The 19,552-nt window shown below is 41.7% G+C and overlaps 1 protein-coding gene and 1 long non-coding RNA gene across 11 annotated transcripts in view; one reads left to right on the top strand and one right to left on the bottom strand.

The window, feature by feature from the left end:
* LOC128838048 (uncharacterized) overlaps nucleotides 1-17,405 on the top strand; it is a 69,519-nt gene extending 52,114 nt beyond the window's left edge. For 3 of the 5 annotated variants that reach the window (XR_008445083.1, XR_008445085.1, XR_008445086.1), the window contains 4 exons: nucleotides 5,769-5,877; nucleotides 6,336-6,425; nucleotides 12,041-12,147; nucleotides 17,244-17,405. This is a non-coding gene — a long non-coding RNA (uncharacterized LOC128838048). Of the gene's footprint in view, nucleotides 1-5,567; nucleotides 5,597-5,768; nucleotides 5,878-6,335; nucleotides 6,426-12,040; nucleotides 12,148-17,243 lie in introns of all 5 variants that reach the window. The other 2 variants (XR_008445087.1, XR_008445084.1) reach the window with 2 other exon arrangements.
* Nucleotides 1-19,552, bottom strand: part of CCSER1 (coiled-coil serine rich protein 1) — a 1,155,725-nt gene that overhangs the window by 667,651 nt on the left and 468,522 nt on the right. The gene's annotated exons all lie outside the window — the stretch shown is intronic.

The raw sequence follows: 19,552 nt of genomic DNA, 5'->3' as shown, positions 1-19,552 counted from the left end.
ACTTGGACATAAAAATTCAAGCAACTGCATTTCTTGTCTCTCAAACGCATCCATTTTGGAGAGAGACACATATTCGAAAGTGATCAAACATCGTGGATAAGGCATTTCACCTCTGAACACGTCCGTGTGATACAGTCAGCCCGGACACAAATACCTGACAATTGTTCCAAGAAGGGAATTATTCTCTTGCTCTGCATAGCAGAAGTAAATGACAGAACAATCAAGCCTATTGTTTGCCGTTGCCCAGTGTGAAGATAGAATGTTATTCTTATGCTTTGGGTGTTCTTTACAACTTGTGATGGCATGAGACACCTGTTATTTCCGCACTTTGAAAATCTTACCAACTGCCAAAGCCCCAGAGCCACTCCATATTGTCAATTCACTATTCACAGCTGCTTCCTACTAGAATTAATCAGTGGAAAGCAAAAGACAAATAAACATTGAGATGGGCATCTCAAAATTAACTGGAGCATGGCAGCTAAAGTAAAAACCCTCACTGAGGCATTTTTAAAAATAAACAAATAAATAAATAAGGCAAACCACTCATGGAGGACACAATCAGGAACAAAGAAATTTACGGGACAAGAAACTTAACTGGGTTGAACACACAGAATGACAGCTTCAAAAAAAACACACGAACAGTGAGAGGCAGTTCCCAACCCAAACAGCTTGTAATCTAAATAGACAAAGACAGACAAGGGAGAGGTGAAAGAAAGTATTATTAGGGTGACCATACATCCTTTTTCACCAGGACACTCCCTTTTTTAAGCCCTGCCCTGGCCATCCTGACTACTTTGGCAAATGTGGGCATTTGTCATATTTACTCTTGCTGACTGGATCAGTTGGCAAGAGCTAACAGGATAAATGCCCACTTTTGTCAAAAAGGTGGGGTGGGATGCGGAGGAACATGCAGGGCGGGAGGGAGTTAGCAGTGATGCCAACCCCATGCAGGGGGTCAGGCAGGGTCGGGCAAGTGGCTTGGACCAGCCCTGGTGGGGCTGTCCTTGGGCGAGCGGCTTGGGCCAGCCCTGTGCGTGTCATGGAACTAGCAAGCTCCAGTGGGAATTTCTGTACATTCCCCCCCTTTAAATAAAAACAAACAACACAAAACTAACAAGGAAATTCCACACGAGCTAGTTGGGTCAATGCAAAGTTGTGGTTTAACAATCAAGCACTCAGACGTCAAGAAATGACAGAGAAAAAACTGATATACTGTGTTATTCGGAGCAGAGTGCAGTTCTACGTATAACTGGGTAATTAGAGATTGCTGGGTAGATCCATCCATCAGTCCTATGCCCTGCATCGCTGCACTGCCCAAAGAGCCATTCAGGGAAGAGTCATAGATCCTTCTCTATTTCCCCCCTTGCTTCACAAGGGAAGTAATCTGCTACTCCCTTATAATCCAAGAATATAAGATTTTAATAAAAAGGGGCTTTTATGAAACTCATTTATAAAATGGCTCTTAGTCCTCTGCATGTTATTCTTTTCCCAACATTTTTTTTATTAAACAGAAACATACAGGAAAAATAGATTATTCTAGTCAAAAGGCAGGAGTAATGGGCCACCATAGCCGCCTAGTTACAGTTCGTGGGCATTTTTTAAAAATAGCTATTCTACAAGGAAGATTTTACTAAAAGCCTTTGATTGCCTTGCATTAACAACTCTTGTTCCTGACTGTATTATGGAAAACATTTTAGTATGATGAAAAAATGAAAGAAAGGTAATAGACCTGCTAAATCTTACCTTGCTGTTTAAGTGATACGCAAGATGGTCTCTAAAGATATTTGTATTGGAGACTATTACACAGAAACAATATGTAATCTAGCTTGCACTACACAGTCTCATTCTTATTAAAATCTAAGGATTTTCACTATGTGAAAAACCAATATATTTTTTAATTATGTTACTGTTTTCATAAAGAAGACAGTCTCCATCCTCAGAACCCTTTAAGCCCTAGAGGGATCATTTGGAGCATAAAAAGGATAAATATTTCTCAGTGCTCTTTTACAAAACACATTTCATACCCCTAAGTTGGAGAAATCTGAAACTGTAAGAACAGTTCCCATAAGCTATTCACTCCCATGCTTTTGCTTCCCCCATCCCAGCACAATTATAGTACAAACAGCAGCAACAGCATTAAAACCTTCATCGTTTTAGTTCATAAAATAAATATCAAAGAGCATATAAAGGCCCATTTCTTATGATAATAATATACAGCAGCCAGCACACTTTAGTTCACTCCCTGTGGAAAATGTGCCAAACATGCTCTTTGTATAATGTACATAAGTGAGAAATTCAAATTGTGGACCCTTTATCCTCCTGCATGTAAATTGCCTGTTCAGTATTATGTGCCAGAGGGGCTCACAATCCAGAAAGAAAACACTCCGGGGGGCAAGAAAACAGCAGGGGGTGGGATGAGGATTTGTTTTTAATCTAACTCACACAATTTGTATTTAAAATGAGAAAAATGACATGACAAAAGAGCCGGAAAAGCTAGTGCTATCTTGGCTAGGCCTGGCATGTACACACACCATTTAATTTTAGGATATTGTGAAACCCTCAGAGGATTTGTTAGAGTCCAGCCAAGTTGAGGTTCACACAGTGATAATCAGCTGAGCACAAATGATATCCCTGTGTCTGCAGGGAATGTTGCATCAACTGACATGTGAGTCCAGCATGGAGCACATACCGACCAGGATCACAGTAACTTTTTGCCACTCTGATGACACAACGCAGTCATATGTGACAGATATGGCAATTTCCTGCAATAGCCGTGGGAACCCTTCTTGAATTACATTTAAGGATATTTGGGGTCCTTTGTATTAAATGAATGGTTTATGTATCATGTTTATGTGGAGTGGGCCTTTCTCTGCTGATTATCTGTTCCTGGAATCAGGGCCGGCTCTGGCTTTTTTGCCTCCCCAGGCAAAAAAGCCTCCCGCCGCCCCCCGCACCCCCCCACCCAGCGCGGCAGGGGAGGGCACCGAGCCCGGCTGCAGGCCACTCTCCCCGACCGGCCAGAGTGCCGGGGGGAGGGCGGCGAGCCTGCCGCAGCTCCGCTGGCAGCCGGAGCCCCGGGAGGAGGGCGGAGAGCCCAGCCATGGCTCCGCTCTCCCTGGTGGCCAGAGCGCCGGGAGGAGGGCGGAGTGGCGGCCAGAGCGCCGGATGGAGGGCGAAGAGCCCGCCGTGGCTCCACTCTCCCCGGCTGCCAGAGCGCCGGGAGGAGGGCGGTGAGCCCGCCGCGGCTCCGCTCTCCCCGGCGGCCAGAGCGCCGGGGGGAGGGCGGAGTGCCGGCCGGGGCTCCGCTCTCCCCGGCGGCCAGAGAGCCCAGCCGGGGCTCCACTCTCCCCGGCGGCCAGAGTGCCGGGCCCGCCGCGGCTCCGCTCTCCCTGGCGGCCAGAGCGCCGGGAGGAGGGCGGAGAGCCCGCTGCGGCTCCGCTCTCCCCCGTGGCCAGAGCCGGAGCACCGCGCCGCCCCCCTCCAGGTGCCGCCCCAAGCACAAGCTTGGTGGGCTGGTGCCTGGAGCCGGCCCTGCCTGGAATCTGAAGATCAACTGCTCAACCTGTATGAAAGACTGAACTATACATGGCTGTGCTTGTTCTGAGTTAAGGCTGTTGTTAACTTGTAACCACAAGAAAACCCCTTGTTGGGTTTTGAAGTACTGACTCCTACCAAAGCCTTTGTTGGGTTTTGAGGGTGATCTCTGGTAAGCTTATTAGCATACATGTAGGTTCTTTTATTGTTTAAAAATGTATTCTCTGTAATGCTTTCACCTTAAGAATAAGAGCTGTGTGGAAATTACGTTCTTTATAACCTTTGAGGAGAAAGCAAAACAAGCCTGCTTAGGCAGCCTGACTTTCTGGGAAATCCACAGTGTAGGCTGGGAACTATGCAGCCTAGAAAAACCCTAGTCAGAAAGAAATTGCAAAGCTGCTGCAAATGAGGTGCCCCAGATTTCTATTAAGTATCTTTCATTTATCAGCCAACTTTTCCTAAAAAAACTTACCAGGGGACAGAGAAGCATGTCTGGAACAGTGATAGTGATTCATATTTTTTTGTCAGATGGATTTGGAGAGGAATATGAATACTGAATACTAGAAGATTGCATTAGATAGTCTATTTACTGTGCTGCTACTAGCTAATTTTTAAGGTTTTATGTTCCAGAGAAACACACTGGACAGAAGAAATGCAAACTGAAATTACTAATGAAGTGTGAGCCTAGGTTCTGTCATACATACAAATGTAGACTCAGACATGCACATATCAGCAATATGTAATAAGAAACAACTGTGTGTGTTATTCAATTGATTTAGTATCCCTAAAATGTACAACAAAATACCTGTAAATCACCAAAATGTAATATAGTAGAAGCCTTTGTTCTCCAGGTACCGTGGACATCTCTCATAGAATGTAAGGCCATAAGGGACCGTCATGATCATTTAGTCTGACCTCCTGCCCATTGCAGGCTACAGAATCTCACCCACCCACTCCTGCAATAGATCCATAACCTCTGGCAGAGTTACTGAAGTCCTCAAATCTTGATTTAAAGGCGTCAAGTTACAGAAAGTCTAGTTTAAACCTGCAAGTGCCTCGTGCCCCATGCTGCAGAGGAAGGCGAAACACCCCGAGGGTCTCTGCCAATCTGAGCTGGAGGAAAATTCCTTTCCGACCCCAAATATGGTGATCAGTTAGCCCCTGAACATGTGGGCAAGACCGATCAACCAGAAACCTGGGAAAGAATTCTCTGTAGTAACTCAGATCCCTTCCCATCTAGTGTCCCATCAGTGGCCATTGGAGATATTTGCTGCTAGCAGTCGCAGATCGGCTACATGCCATTGTAGGCAGTCTCCTCATACCATCCCCTCATACATTTACCAAACTCAGCCTTGAAACAAGTTAGGTTTTTTGCTCCGACTGCTCCCCTTGGAGGACTGTTCCAGAACTTCATTCCTCTGATGGTTAGAAACCTTCATCTAATTTCAAGTCTAAACTTATTGTTGGCCAGTATATATCCATTTGTTATTGTGTCCACACTGGCGCTTAACTTAAATCACCCCTCTCCCTCAGTGGTGTGTATCCCTCTGATGTATTTGTAGAAAGCAATCATATTGCCCCATGGTCTTCTTTTGGTTAGGCTAAACAAGCCAAGCTCCGAATCTCCTCTCTTCTTCACAGGCACATCACACTGACAACTCATAGTCATTCAGTGATCAACCCATACACTCAGATTGCAAACAATTTGGACACAATCCACAGAAGTGGTCTGTTGGGAAATATGTTAGGTTTTGAAATCCATCCTCTTTTTCACATTCTCTGACTTAGGGATCCTTAAAAGCATGAGTACAGCACACACAAATGGCCAGATTGTCAAGAATGCTGCTCCCATTTAGACACCAAAATGCACAAGCGTATTTCTCAAAAAGGTTGGACTTCAGCAGCTCCCACTGGATGCTCATACATATTGAGCCTTTTTGAAAAATTTGGCCATTTCGTTTAGGCACCTAACGACAGATGAGCTCCTTTGAAAATCTGCCCAAAATTTCATAATGTGTATTATATTTTTATAGGGATGATGACAAGACCTGGAAATCTTTCAGTAAGTTATTACCCTTACAGTTACACACATCCCCCACCTCCCAAATAAAAAGAACATTTTTAAGGTTGCAAAGTCAAGCACTCAAAAGTTAGGAGATGCCAAAATTATGGTTGCCTCTGCATATGCATTATGATACAACCTTTAATAACATGATTTTCTATTTTTTCCACAGGACCCTTGCTTCTTTCAGTTCACAGAATGCACCTGCCCTGGGGATAAATCATGGCTGAGGACAGTGGCGTAGCCAGCTTCTCAGAGGAGGGGCAGCAAACATAAAAAAGGTGCCCCCACTTAGCGCCTCCTCTGTCCACGCCCCCCTTGGCTCCTCCTTCGGCCGCTCTGCACCCCCCCTTGGCTCCTCCTCCGGCAGCACCGCCCCTTCCCCCCATGGCTCTTCCGGCCCTGCCGTGCCACCCCCGTGCCTCCCCCCTCGCTCCTCCGGCCGCGCCTGCCACCCCCATGGCTGCCGGCCGCGCTGTGGGCTGCCAGCCTGCGTCCCCCCTCGCTCCTCCGGCCGCGGCCCGCATGCTGCCCCCTCCGCTCCTCCGGCCACATCCCCCTGCTCCTCGATGGCTGCCGGCCGTGTTGCGGGCCTCCAGTCTGCGCCCTCCCCTTGCTCCTCTGGCCGCTTTTGGAAAGGCGCCGCTTATGGAACATGTGCTGAGGGGGAGCGGCTGCTTCCCCTGCACCCCACTAGCTACGCTACTGGCTGAGGAGTAAAGCAGATTATTGTTTACAGGACGCCTACCTGATTTGTTGCAGAAGTTGGAAGGTATAAAGTGAATGAGGAAGGGGACTGCAGGAAGAGACAGGATGGTCTCTGGTTAAGGTAGTGGAACATTGCCTAGAGGAACTGGATTCTTTCCCTTACCATGCCACAAAGTTCCTACATGATGCTTGTCAAGTCACTAAAACCAAACCTTTCAGAGGTGGTCATTAATCATGTATTCATCACTCTCTGGGTGTCTGATTTGCAGAAGTGTTAAGCACTCACAGCTGTAACTGAAGCCAATGGCAATTGTGATTTGAACATAAAGTCATATGTACAGCTAAGGACTCTGAAAAAATCAGGTCCTACTTTGTCTCAGATTAGGCACCCAAAATTAGTGCACACTTTTGAACTTAATCTCTCTCTGCCTAAGCTCTTCATCTGTAAAATGGGGATAACAACATCTCTTCTCACAGGGGTCTTGTAAAAATAAATTCATTAACATTTGGGAAACACTCAGATATTACAGTGAAGAGCACTATAGAAAACCCCATAAGGAAATAAATAAATCTGTCTGGGTTTGAATAGTGTGCAGTAAATAAGGCATGGGGCCACACATTGAACAAGATAAAAACAAAATATTGAATACTTGCTCATTCAGTGAGCAACAACCATCTGGTGTACTGATGGCAGAGCATGGGAACACAAAAGCTTTTAAAAGAAAAGGTCGCCAGAATTTTTGAAAATAGGCAAAGCAACATATTTTTTCCTTTCTCTTGTTCTCAGAAATGGATGCACTGTTTTGGCTGAAATTTTCCAAACAAATTTAGCCTGAGACATATGGAAAATTTAAGCACAAATGGTTAAACCTTGCAAATGTATAAGGCTTTGAAAAAAGGCTTATAATGGGAAGTGTCAGACAACCTTGATAAGTGGTGCTATCAGACCCACCTACAATAAAGATCCTACATTTCCACTACATGTTGTTTTTGTTTGTTTGTTTGTTTGAAATATCAGGTTAAATCAATAGCCTGAATCTCCACTGATTTGCACCTCATATAACCATTTACACCTGTGTGAAGTGGATGCAAATGTGCAATAGTGATTTAAAGTTTACATCCACTTGGTACTCACTGGGCCAAATTTTGCCCTGAGTTCAACTGGGATAATCTAAGTCTTATCATTCCTAAGAATCTATTTAACATAACACTCTTTGTATCAGCAGATTAAAACAGTGACCACTTTTGTAGGCTCTACAGGCTATATCCAAAACACAATGAACTCCATGGGTGTCTTTAAAAAAAAAAAAAAAAAAAAAAAAAAAACTTTAATAGGCTCTGAATCAGACCCTAAGATACGTTACTAAAAAAGAAACAAACATGTAAGGGTAGGCAGAGGTGTTCAAAGACCACAGGACATTTTTTGGCAAGTGTTCATGCCAATTTCTGCCATATTCATGCTCCTTTGATCCTCACTTTACATAAATACTTGAGCATCAAATACTATTATAATCTCCCTTGTTCATCTCATTACATGAGGCTACTTTTTACATCAGAGGCCGCATTGGCTCAGCTGTGAGCAGCCTAATGAGAGGGAACTTGTGATGGCCCCCATTGCCAGCAGCTGCAACTGTGCCCTCAACCACAAATTGGTCAGTCTGACATCAGGAATTATAACATTCAAAAACCAGTAGGAGAACACTTCAATCTCCCTGGTCACTCAATAACAGACCTAAAATTGGCCATTCTTCAACAAAAAACTTCAAAAACAGACTCCAATGTGAAACTGCAGAGCTGGAATTAATTTGCAAAGTGGACACCATCAAATTAGGCCTGAATAAAGACTGGGAGTGGTTGGGTCATTACAAAACCTAATTTCCCCCATACTAATTTCCCTCTATTGTTACTCACACCTTCTTGTCAACTGTTTGAAATGGGCCACTCTCATTACCACTACAAAAGTGATTTTTCCTCCTTTGGTATCCTACTGTTAATTGAATTGTCTCGTTAGACTGACCTCCCAACTTGATATGGCAACTCCCATCTTTTCTTGTGCTGTGTATTTATACCTGCTACTGTATTTTCCACTTCATGCATTTGATGAAGTGGGTTCTAGCCCACAAAAGCTTATGCCCAAATACATTTGTTAGTCTCTAAGGTGCCACAAACACTCCTCATTGTTTTTGCTAAATATCAAGGGGCTCATGTCTGTAGGTTTCTTCAGTCTCACCCCTAGAATAACCCCGGTGCCATAAGGAAAACTGCAAGGAAATCACCAGTGGTCACTTCACGTTTTTTTTCCTCGATTTTTTTTTTGTTGCTCTGCCGGCGGGGGACCCCCCCCCCCCCACCATGTGTCCCAATATTTTATTCATCCCATCTGGTCACCCTACCCCTAAGTCATGTGCACACACACAAATGACTCCTGTTGGCAAACACTGAACATAGACACACCTGCTGTGCAGAGAGGAGAGACTGGCTTTTTTGGGTGCTGCTGTGACAGATACAACAATTTCCTGAAAAAGCTTATTGAATTAAGTTTAAGTATATTTGGGGTCCACAGTGTTGAATGCAAAGTTTATGTATTGTTATGGGATCGGATGTAATTTCTTTAGGGGGGAGACATGGCCAATGTAAACTTTGGGAAATGTTATGAGCTTCAAAGGACTACTTTAACAATATGTCAGACAAGAACAAACTTTTGGGAAAAACAAAGTTAAGCGGCCTTCCTAGAAATTACCTCTGGGGGAGAGGTGAATGCAAATTCTCATGTCTAGACTCAATCTGTTGAAGTGAGGGCCTGAGGAGAGAATCATTGTCTGCTGATTAACTATTCCCAGAATCTGATGTTAATTAACTTTAATTAATTAAAGCTAACTTATTAATGTGTGTGCTTGTTCTGAAAAGAGTTGTTATGAATTTGTAACCACAGAAAAACTCCTCTGTGGGGTTTGAAGGATTGAGTCCTCCAAGACCCCTTGTTGGAGTTGGGGGGTGATCTCTGATGAGCTTAACGGCATGAGTGAAAGTTCTCTTTATTGTTTGAATACATTTTCTCTGTAATGCTTTCACCTTAAGAATAAATGTGCTTGCTTAGAAAGACCTGTGTGGTAACTAATAACTGCTGGCAATTGCTACCCTTCATAGAGTCTAAGGATAAAGCAAAGCATGCACACTGGCCTGTATAGGCAGGCTGGCTTGTTGGAGAACTTGCAATTGTAGTCAGGGAACTGTGCAGCCTGTAAAAATCCCAGCCAGGGGGAGCGGGGGAGAGAGAGAGATGTGTGAGCCCAAGCGAGTTAGTGGCTGAGGAGCTGAAAGCCTACAGTGAGTGCACTTGCTGGACCAGTGAGGGTAAATACAGGTGCAGTTGCCCTGAACTGTGACAGCCACCATCTGTCATTGGTGGTAAAGGGAATAGAGTACTTCCTCCTTCCTCTGGGCATTTCTACTACCATCAACCATGGGTAGGGATAGAAGGGACTCAAGGGCTCCCTTTTCCCTAGCCACAGCTGCATTTGATCCTGGGGGAAAGAGGCAGGGCTCCCTCCTTTTCTCTCTTCTCCCTATCACCAACACATACCTAGTGAATGTGAGGAAAGTGTGTAGGCCAGAAATGGTAAGAAAGAGAAGGAGGGAAAGTGAGAGGGAAAGAGCATGCATAGTGGAGAGGGGGCAATTTGTCTGGTATGGAATGAATGAGGAGAGAGAACAACTCAGTGGACAGGGAGGAGAGTGTGAGAATGAGACAGTGAAGAGATAGATGGCATGAGGGAGGATACAGGGTAAGAGTGGGAAGTGATCGAGCTCACAGGCTTTACACCTCAGCTTGGACAGTGATTTATTCTGAAAACAGAAGAACAAAAAGAGCAGGAACATTGGGCCTAGCCTCTGGCATCATGGGTCTGTCTACAAAGGAATCCAAGGCACTTTATAGCAAAACAAAGAGCTTAACAGAATAAGTGCTCAGAGAGTACACTGAACAAAACAACTGGTATTTCTTTACCCTGGAAACATTTTGCAGGGTTTGAATATTTCTTTTAAAAATAGCATTTTAAAGGAATGAAGCACAACCACATTACCAGTTTTATTTTTTCCTGACGATATTGTGCAGTCATACCCTAAAAGTATGTAGCTGTTTGCTAAATAAATGGGAAATGAGTAACTGAAATCCATGTGCTGCACTGTAAAACTTGGGCACCTACAACTAACTAAAAGCCCTTATATAAAAGCCATTTAAGATTTGCATATCTCATGCGCATGGACATATGCTAAAATCAAATTTTACAATGCATGAAGTAAACTTCCAGCCAAGCTTTGTCTCTAACAAAACAGTTTGCGCAATAACATGCTTGATATTCAGATTTCAAGATCCAAGCATATTTTGCCCGGGGTAAGAATGTTAGCCTTGATACTTTTGCATTATGACTGGTTTATCTATATGAGCTGCACATTAACCCCACAATTTGAAATGCCCCTGTCTTATTTCTGAATAGAGAAATATATATGCTCGTGATCATTATTACCTCTGAGAGACATAATCATTTCAGGAAATGAACCATCAAATTAGAATTTTTTTACCCACTTTTTTGCAACATATCCATGCAGTTGGCTTGATGTGAAATGATGTGTAGTGCTCCAAGAATAAAAGTAATAAGAAATCATTTATACTACATATCAAGAAGGGTAATTTACTCAAATTCATAACAATGAAAAAGTAAGAAATAGAACATTTACTCAACACAGATATAATAACAGCCTGTATAACAATATATTCAAGAGAGAAGAGATAAAGATGACTTATTAACATCATAGATCAATGCTAACTATTCTTCCCATACAGCAACACTTTTAAAATGGAAAGATATTGTACATACTAATTCAGCAGTCCTGCAGCATTTTTTAACTAGTGAGAGGAATTCAAAAACCATGCATCTGGTATCAAAGAGCCTTGACTAATGCACAGAAATATAATGAATCCAATGTCATATACTGTACAATAGTACCACCACATAAGGGCCCAATCCTGCAATTCATAGCATGTGGATGGTCTTTTGAGCAGACATGCCAAACCCGCGCACACAAAAAATGCAAATGGGCTTGCTTTTGGCTTAACTGGTTTGTGAGTTCCTTGGCGAGTTTTTCGCTTGTAGCTTGTTTGGCTTGTACCTTGTTGCTTTTTTTTTTTTTTTTTTTTTCCCCTCATTCTTTTTTTCTTATCAGCTCCTGGCAAGCAGGGGCAAGGGAGGGCAAGGGGCAAGCAGGGGGAAGGGCAGGGGGAGAGAGTCAGGGGTGCACAGCAGGCCCACCAGTCCCAGAATGCACACCGGGGGAATTTAGTCACATAGAATGTTGGGGTTCTTAGGGATTGGCTTGTTTTGGCCTTGTTTTGAAATTAGATTAGCTTGAATTTTGGCTTATTGTGAAAGTCGGGGTGCTTATTTACCGCATGAAAGTTGCAACTGTGCTTCTGAGCCTTAACAGAGCCCTATTTAGTGGTGCTGATTGTAGATCAACTGCTGCACCCTTGCTCTACTAACTGTAGGATTAGGTCCTATAGTAAAACAGTTTTCTAAAGTATATAGGAGATACTGTATATAAATAAACATCACGATGCTAACTAACTGGATATAAAAAAGTTATTATTTTTTATTAAGCAAGCACAACAACAGTGGCTTCAGTCAGGGGCCAAAATTATTTCACTCTTTTTTCCCCCCATGGAAAATCTGTCCACAGATGCAGTATGTGATAATTAGCAGAATCATCCAGATTGGAAGAGACCTTGAGGCAATCCTCCTGCATGATGGAAGGAAATTCCTGAGTGTAGCAAACCACTCAAAAAGGTCATATCTAAGTAACTGACATATGGTGGTGGGAAGGAAGAAGAGGGGTTTTGTGTGTGTGTGTGGGTTTTTTTTTTTTTTTTTTTGGGGGGGGGGGGTGTCTTTCATTAGCATACTTCAATCTCTGACCATGCTTTTTACACTTAACTTCTAAAGCACATCCTCTGTCCCATTTGGCATTCTTATCTTTTCTTTTCCTGCATCCACAAGCTCTAATGACATTTCCTTTAAGCATGAGCTCCTGAATGTCTCCCCATCTCACCAAGCCTCTGGTTACTTCCACATTTCATCTGTCTCTTCTTCCTGGTTGCTAGAGAAATTTGTACATTCCCTAGGTCAAATCTATCTTCTACAGATCCATTCCCAGACAACATCTCCAACCCAAAATCTGTGTTCTGGGAAACCTCATGAACATTCCCCTGCTCCCTTTGGAACTCTTCATCTATTTCTAATATGCTCAGTATGATGCATGGACTTGCTCTCCTGAAACCCAGCTCTCCTCACCTGTCCTTTCCTTCTCTCACTCTCCATATCCTGCATTCTGTGTTGGTGCTGTCTGACTCCTTCTCTACTGCTTTTGTCACTTCCAGTCACTCTACGTTGGTACTTTTTTCTCCACTGAAACTCATTTACTTCCACTCTCTTCTCTCCCTTCATCTGACATCCATTGCTACCCAAACTCCTACTTCTCCTTTTCCAACTTTGACACTTTGTATTTCTTTTCTTTCTTCTCATCCCTAACCTATACCTTCATCTTGGGAAACTTAATCTTCCATTTTTATAACCCATCTGACCCTACTATCTCTCATTTCCTCTCCCCATTTTACCTGCAGTTCTGCACTATTTCTTGCTGTAGGGCCAATCTTCTCCAAGCACTACTCTTACTCTTCTCTTTATGGCCAAATGTCTTGTTTCTAATCATCACCTTAATCTCCGTTAGTATTTTTTCTTCACTAACCTCTCTTCAATCTATTGAATCCGTGTCTTCTGCTTTAAATTATATCCTTTCATTCTCTCCCTATTCTATCTATCCCATCATCCCTCACTTTATCATCCTCTCTTTCTGGGCCATGCAGTACCTTTTGTGAAAATATAGAGACCAAGTAAATTCCTTCAACTACAAATTCACCTGCTGTTCTTTCAGCTCTGACATCCTTCTTTCTAAATAGCACAACTGTACCTTATTCCTGAACCTAGAAATGCCCAATATCTTTGTACTATCTTTAGTTTTCTCACCCAACCATTCTCCACTTCTTTCCCTCAGCCTTCAAGCATGCCTTAATATCCCACATTCTTAAACAAAAATACCTCATTTGTCCCTGTGATGTTTTGGGATCACCCAGACCATGTGAGTTCTGTCATTGCCTGTCCTGTAACCTTGAGATGCATTAATGCTATATTATTATGGCTGAGACCCCTGACACCAGTAGCCTGCCCACAAACACAAGGGATTACCTTAGTTACTCCTTGCACAATGACACCAACTGCCCTTCCAATCCTGAGTCTCCCCAAGTCCATCCTCCTAGAATTCTTACATATCAGAAACAGACTTTTCCCCTCTGGTTTGTCACCTCTGAATATGTGGAACCTGTCCCCCAGATACCACCTTACTTTGGCTCTCACATTCCACACAATTTGCACACCAGAGATCTGCTTGGGGCAAAATAAACCAAAGGTTTATTTAATATGTAAACCACAGATTCAAAGATAAAAAAAAATTAAGGGAGAGCAAAAGTATACAATACAAGTTACACAGTAAATAAACAAAGACTCAATCTCAGGCTTTACACTTCCATATTAGATACAATCCAATCTCTAATACAAGTTGCCTACTGCCTTTGAACAGTACCCAAGCATACCCTTCTAGCTATACCAGGGAAGGTAGGAAAGAGGGGAATCCAGCCTTTCAGGGACAGCTTCCCACCTAGAGGTTCTCTCCCACTTTCTCACTGGATTTCACTTCAAACCCTTTCATTTTAAAAGGATTTGCAATTTGTTTGTTTTCTCTCTGTCACTATAGATATTCAAAGGCGGGAAATCCCCAGTTGTCCCAGTATCTTTCCATTAATTTTAAGGTCCATCATTGTGTTTTCCTGGGTTGTACAATGGATTGTTCCTTGAATCTCCTTTTTGAAAACATCTATCTTTGGGGGTGATTCTCTCATCTGATCACTCACCTTACTTTGAGGTGGAGCTAAAGTTTATGAGTCAGGTTCTCCATATACACAAATCCATAAATCTATAACCATATCCTGTATATATATCGCAAAATATAAGTTTAGAGCATCACAAGCTTTTATAAAAGACCTGACTCAACATATGTATGCAATATTTTATAGCAATATGTATGCTATAAAAATCAGTTGATCTTATTCTTCGGGGTTCAAATGCCATCTTCTCCATTTGCAGCATCTGGATCCTGTTGTCACAGTCCCCATTTGCTTATCTAATTACTAGCTTATCTCCTCTTAATCCAACACTTTTGAGTGAGCTATCATTTCCCACTGCCTTGACTTGTTCTCCTGATATTCTCTCCTGAATCCACTCTGCCAAAGCTTTTCTAACCAAGGTCACTTCTGTTAATCCTCAGAGGCCTGCCCTCTATTTCTTGTTTCTTTGTCTATCAGCTGTCTCCTCCTCCTTCCCCTGAACTCTCTCCTAATTCTTCTCCATCAATTTTTCACTCTGTGGTTTTCTTCCTATGTCTTCAACTCAATTTCCATCAATGACTTATTTTCCTACTCTCTTCTGCTCTTTATCAATGTCCCTCAGAGCTCTAACCTTGGTCTCTTCTTCTTTTCCTCTACAGCTTATCTTGCGTTGACTTTCCCACTAGCTTCAATTTGTATTGGCATTATTTGCATGGGCTTGTTTTCTAAATTAAAATTAGTCTTTGCATTAAAATTGTTTAAAATGTTTTGCTTTAAAATGTTTTTTCAATGTCAACAATTGCAGCATATACAATTTTAATTTGTTTCCAAATTTTTGGTTTAACAACAAAAAACCCAAATCCAAAATATTTTCAGTTTTTGAAAACCGGAAAAAAACGAAAACAATGTTTTTTGGGGGGGTTGAAGAGTGAAAATTTTCCATTTTTTAAAATTTGTTTCCTTTGAAGTATTCGCCGAAAATATGTACATTTTTCTGACCACCTCTACTTTTCATAATCGAAGTTCTCCATAATTTTTCTCCTGTTTTAATCTTTGCTCTCATTTCCTCAGATTCTCCCTACCAAAGCCTGAATCCAAAACAATCTTTTTGTGTCCCTTTCTGACTCTGGGCTTTGTGTTATTTTCCATATATTATAATTTTGAATAGCCACCTTCTTCCTGCATGGCAAACAATAACTTTCTCTTCATTAATATCTTTCCTCACTTCTTCCATGAAGATTCAGAATGCTAATCCACCCATGAAAAGGAAAGCGAAAAATGCCTGTCTTTGAGATGAGACAGAAAACAAAGGTTCTGAACAGATTTGGTCATTCTAGATCCCACAGCATTTTTAGCAAAGGCTGAAATGATTATTCCTAAAATATTCACCTGTAGTTCATTTTGTGTTCCACATTCTTCATTTTGTCTGAAACTTTTTTGTAGCAATGTTCCTGTGTACTGTACAATAGATACATCATTTAACCTGAGTTCTGAGTAAAATGATTCCCTTTATCATAATTAGTAAAGTATTTGGGGATTCATTTGGATGAAAAGTGTTGTGTTAATTTAAAATAATTATTATATTAGTGACTGACTTGACTAATTGCACTAAGAAAGAACTCCAGTTTGAGGTTGATTTGTGACTGCCACAGTCAATCAGTGCTCAGTATTGAGCTGTTCTCAGATAAGTATTTTCTAGCTTCAAAATGTGACATTGGTCCATAACTGTATTATTGAACACTTTTTGCTAGATAATATCAGACTGTAGTTCCTTGCCTTTGTCAAAATGGATCCTTGTTGTTCCTCTGGTTTATGTGTTAATATTTATTTATCTGAATATACTGTGGCATGGAAGAGACTTCACAGCACATTAATCAAAAATATCTTCATATGCCAGAGTAGGTTTCTGGAGTTCACATTACCCTTATCCTTATTTCTAATTCTGGCCACATATTTTCTAATAATGATTTATGATTCATACAACCAACCATCCTGCGCACAAGTACACGGCGATCAAGAATGTGATTTTTGACAAAGCATTCAAAGTGCCCATGTATGTGTCTTCCTGATTAATATTAATGATCAAATATATTTTGAGAAGCAGCTGAATTACAGTATGAAAGTTAGTGCAAGCTTTTGTGTGAGTAGATGGAATGCCCATGGTACTTCCTTTTAATTAATTTTCTCTTCTAGCAGCACCTTAACTTCCCAGTACAGTAACAAAATCCTTCTTATTCCTCACTTAAATTTCACTGACAAATTCAAAACCCACCAGTTTATCCAACTCTGTTATCTCTGTCTGAGGAAATCACTTCTAGCTTAACTTAATCTTGTGCAAGATGGAATTGGTTATTTATGTTATGTACCTGACGTGTTTGAACCGAAACCACCACCTGACATGGGAGTAGTTCTGCGGTGGTGCGTTTCTGTACCTGAGCTTGTTTTCATTTGGTTGGATTCCTGGCACTTATCAGTAACCTGCGTTCCGTAACTGTTCCCATTACTTTATATTGATTGTATCCTGGTGTCACTAGGAACTTCTAATGCAGTAAATTATGTTTGTGAGCTGGTTTATCGACCCAGGACTTTAAAACATATCTTGTGCTGATCTGCTAAACCCATGGCACTGATGACTTAGATGTAGCTTAAACTGTTAGTTATGGAAATACGCTTACACATTCAAAGAGGGATCAACACAGCCGAGGATATTATTTTCATCAGATCTTTTAATCCTGAATATGCAGCACAGAACCTCAGTTTTCAAAAGTCTCTTGACACCACTTTAAATGTATCTAACTGCTGGTGATTATAATTAATACAATACTAATACTTTGCACTTATATAGCTATTTCCATCCCATGGGGAAAAATGCTTTGCAAATGTTAACTATTAAGTCTCAAGACACCTCTCTTCTGGTAATCAAGTTTTATTATCCTTATTTTACAGATGGGGAAAATGAGGCACAGAGACTCTGAATGACCTGCTTAAGGTCATACAAGAAACCTGTTGCAGAGTCAAGAACAGACCCAAGATCTCCTGACATTCAGTCTTTCTTCTTTAACGAGCACACAACCCAAAATATAAAATTAAATGTGATTAAATGCTGCACTCCAGCCTTGGGATTCATTTACTATTTACTCAAGAGGATGTTTTTAAGGGGAATGTGGGGAATTCCAATGTGGAATAAAGGTCAGGTAATTTGACTTGTATGGTTATGTTAAAAAATGTAATTCTGATACACCATTTATTTCTGTTAATGTTCTCCCAATATGAGGTAAAGAAGAGAGAAACATATATAGTGAAAAGAGAAACATACTAACTGAAGTATGCTTTATCATTAGCCTATTTCTTCTCATGTCAGTCTGATCATTCTTTTGAGGTTCTGATATAATTTTATTCTTATTTATAGTTTCTACTGAAGTAGTGCTGAGGTGCTTCAGTTAGGATCTCGTGCAAGATACTGCACACACAAAAAGGAAGACTTGGTCCCTTTATTCTAAGTTTTAACAGATCCAGTAATTTTCTTCATTCTATTCGACTCACAAAAGACATCAGCATTTTTTTTAAATTTGATATTTTCTGCTGCTCTCCCTGTAAAATTCATTATCACCAATAAATACTGAGCTATTTCAAGGGGAGAGGCACAGGAGAGACAGAAGTATACTGGAGGGCAGGTGATGATTTGGGTGAACTAAGGAGCTTTGATATTGGGTCCCAGCTCAATGGCTGAATTGGAATTAGGGTAGTTTTACAGGAGAGAACAGTAACTTACAAGTGAACCAGAATAAGGCATCAAAGAATGGTGATAACTACAAGGAGATAAAACTTGGACACCACTCTACTACAGCAGTTTTAAACACTTTCAGTCAGACACTGTTGCGTTTACATTTCACTGGAAACACAGAGGGGGAGATTTTCAAAGGCAGGTGTCTAACTCTCATTTGTACATTTGAAAATCTACCCCAGTGATGTCTAAACTGTACATGACGTGGAGACAAAAGGAAAATGGTTCTTGGGCGTATGCTCTGTTATTGTGGAAGCAAACATTTCAGGATATGTTTGCTTGAAAAATCTACCACAAGATCACATAAGGAATCACCAGTACTGAGAGACCATTTCAAATCCACTTTTAGCTTGGTGTCTGAGGGAATCAAATTCACAACTCCAGATATTGTACACTGGAGTTCTCTGCCTAAGACTCAACCCTAATGCTTAATTTTCCCACACTTGACTCTTTTTTGCCATCTGCAACAGACTGAAACATCTTATTACAGTGGACTATTACACTATAAGAAGACTCTGAATAACTGAGTTAAACCTACTAAATCTCAATCCTTAATCTCAATCTCTGTGCTGATTTTTCCTGCTCCCGATCTCGTCAATCTATTGCTAAAATATTCCCATTGCCTGCATCAAACACTTGGGGCATCTTATTTCAAGTGTAGACTTTGCATGCGAAAGTCAATAGCGCTGTGCCCTCCAGAGATACTGCTTCAAGGCAACAATGCTTGCTTTGCTTTTCCAACAACTAGGGTCCGTTCTATTTACAACACTCAGACATAGAGGGGGTTACCATATTTCAGGTTCCCAAAAAGAGTACACTCATGGGGAGAGTGGGGGAGCTGGAAATTGGGGGTGCTGGAGGAGGTACTTGCAGTGGGGGTACTCACTGAAGGTGTAGGCAGTGTCGCTCCCTGTCATGGTGGCAAATGCAAACCCAAGACACAGTGATAGTCAGCGCCTCGCTGTGGACTGCAGGGCTGGGAGCCAGGGCCTAGGTGGGTGGGATCTGGCAGCTGTGGCTGCAGGGAAATAGACCAATCAGCTGCAAAAGCAGGGGAGAGACAATTTGGGAAGTGGACCAATTGAGGCTCTTTCTGAGCTCCAATGTCGGCTCTGAAAAAAAACCGGACATTTCCTGTTATTTGAAAAATCTGCCCACCCCAGACAGAGGACGGAGCCTCAAAAAAGAGGCAATAGCCAGGAAAACCAGACAACTGAGCATAAGCTTTCGTGGGCTACAGCCCACTTCTTCGGATGCAATAGTGGTTTGTGCTCCTGAATCTTTAAGAGGATATGACAAAAATGCCATATGCTAGTTCTTTGCTAGACATTTAATTAGAAAATCTGCATTAAGGAGCTGAGTAAACTTTTCCAGTGGTGATTTAAATCAGATTACATACAAGAGAGAAAGTTAGCTGTTTAACCTGTAAAACAGAGTTGAAATGATATGCTTTATCAACACAAGAGGCCTG

Source organism: Malaclemys terrapin, chromosome 5, assembly GCF_027887155.1.
Source record: "Malaclemys terrapin pileata isolate rMalTer1 chromosome 5, rMalTer1.hap1, whole genome shotgun sequence".
NCBI classification, from domain to species: domain Eukaryota; kingdom Metazoa; phylum Chordata; order Testudines; family Emydidae; genus Malaclemys; species Malaclemys terrapin.
This window is presented reverse-complemented; position numbering and strand designations above follow the sequence as displayed.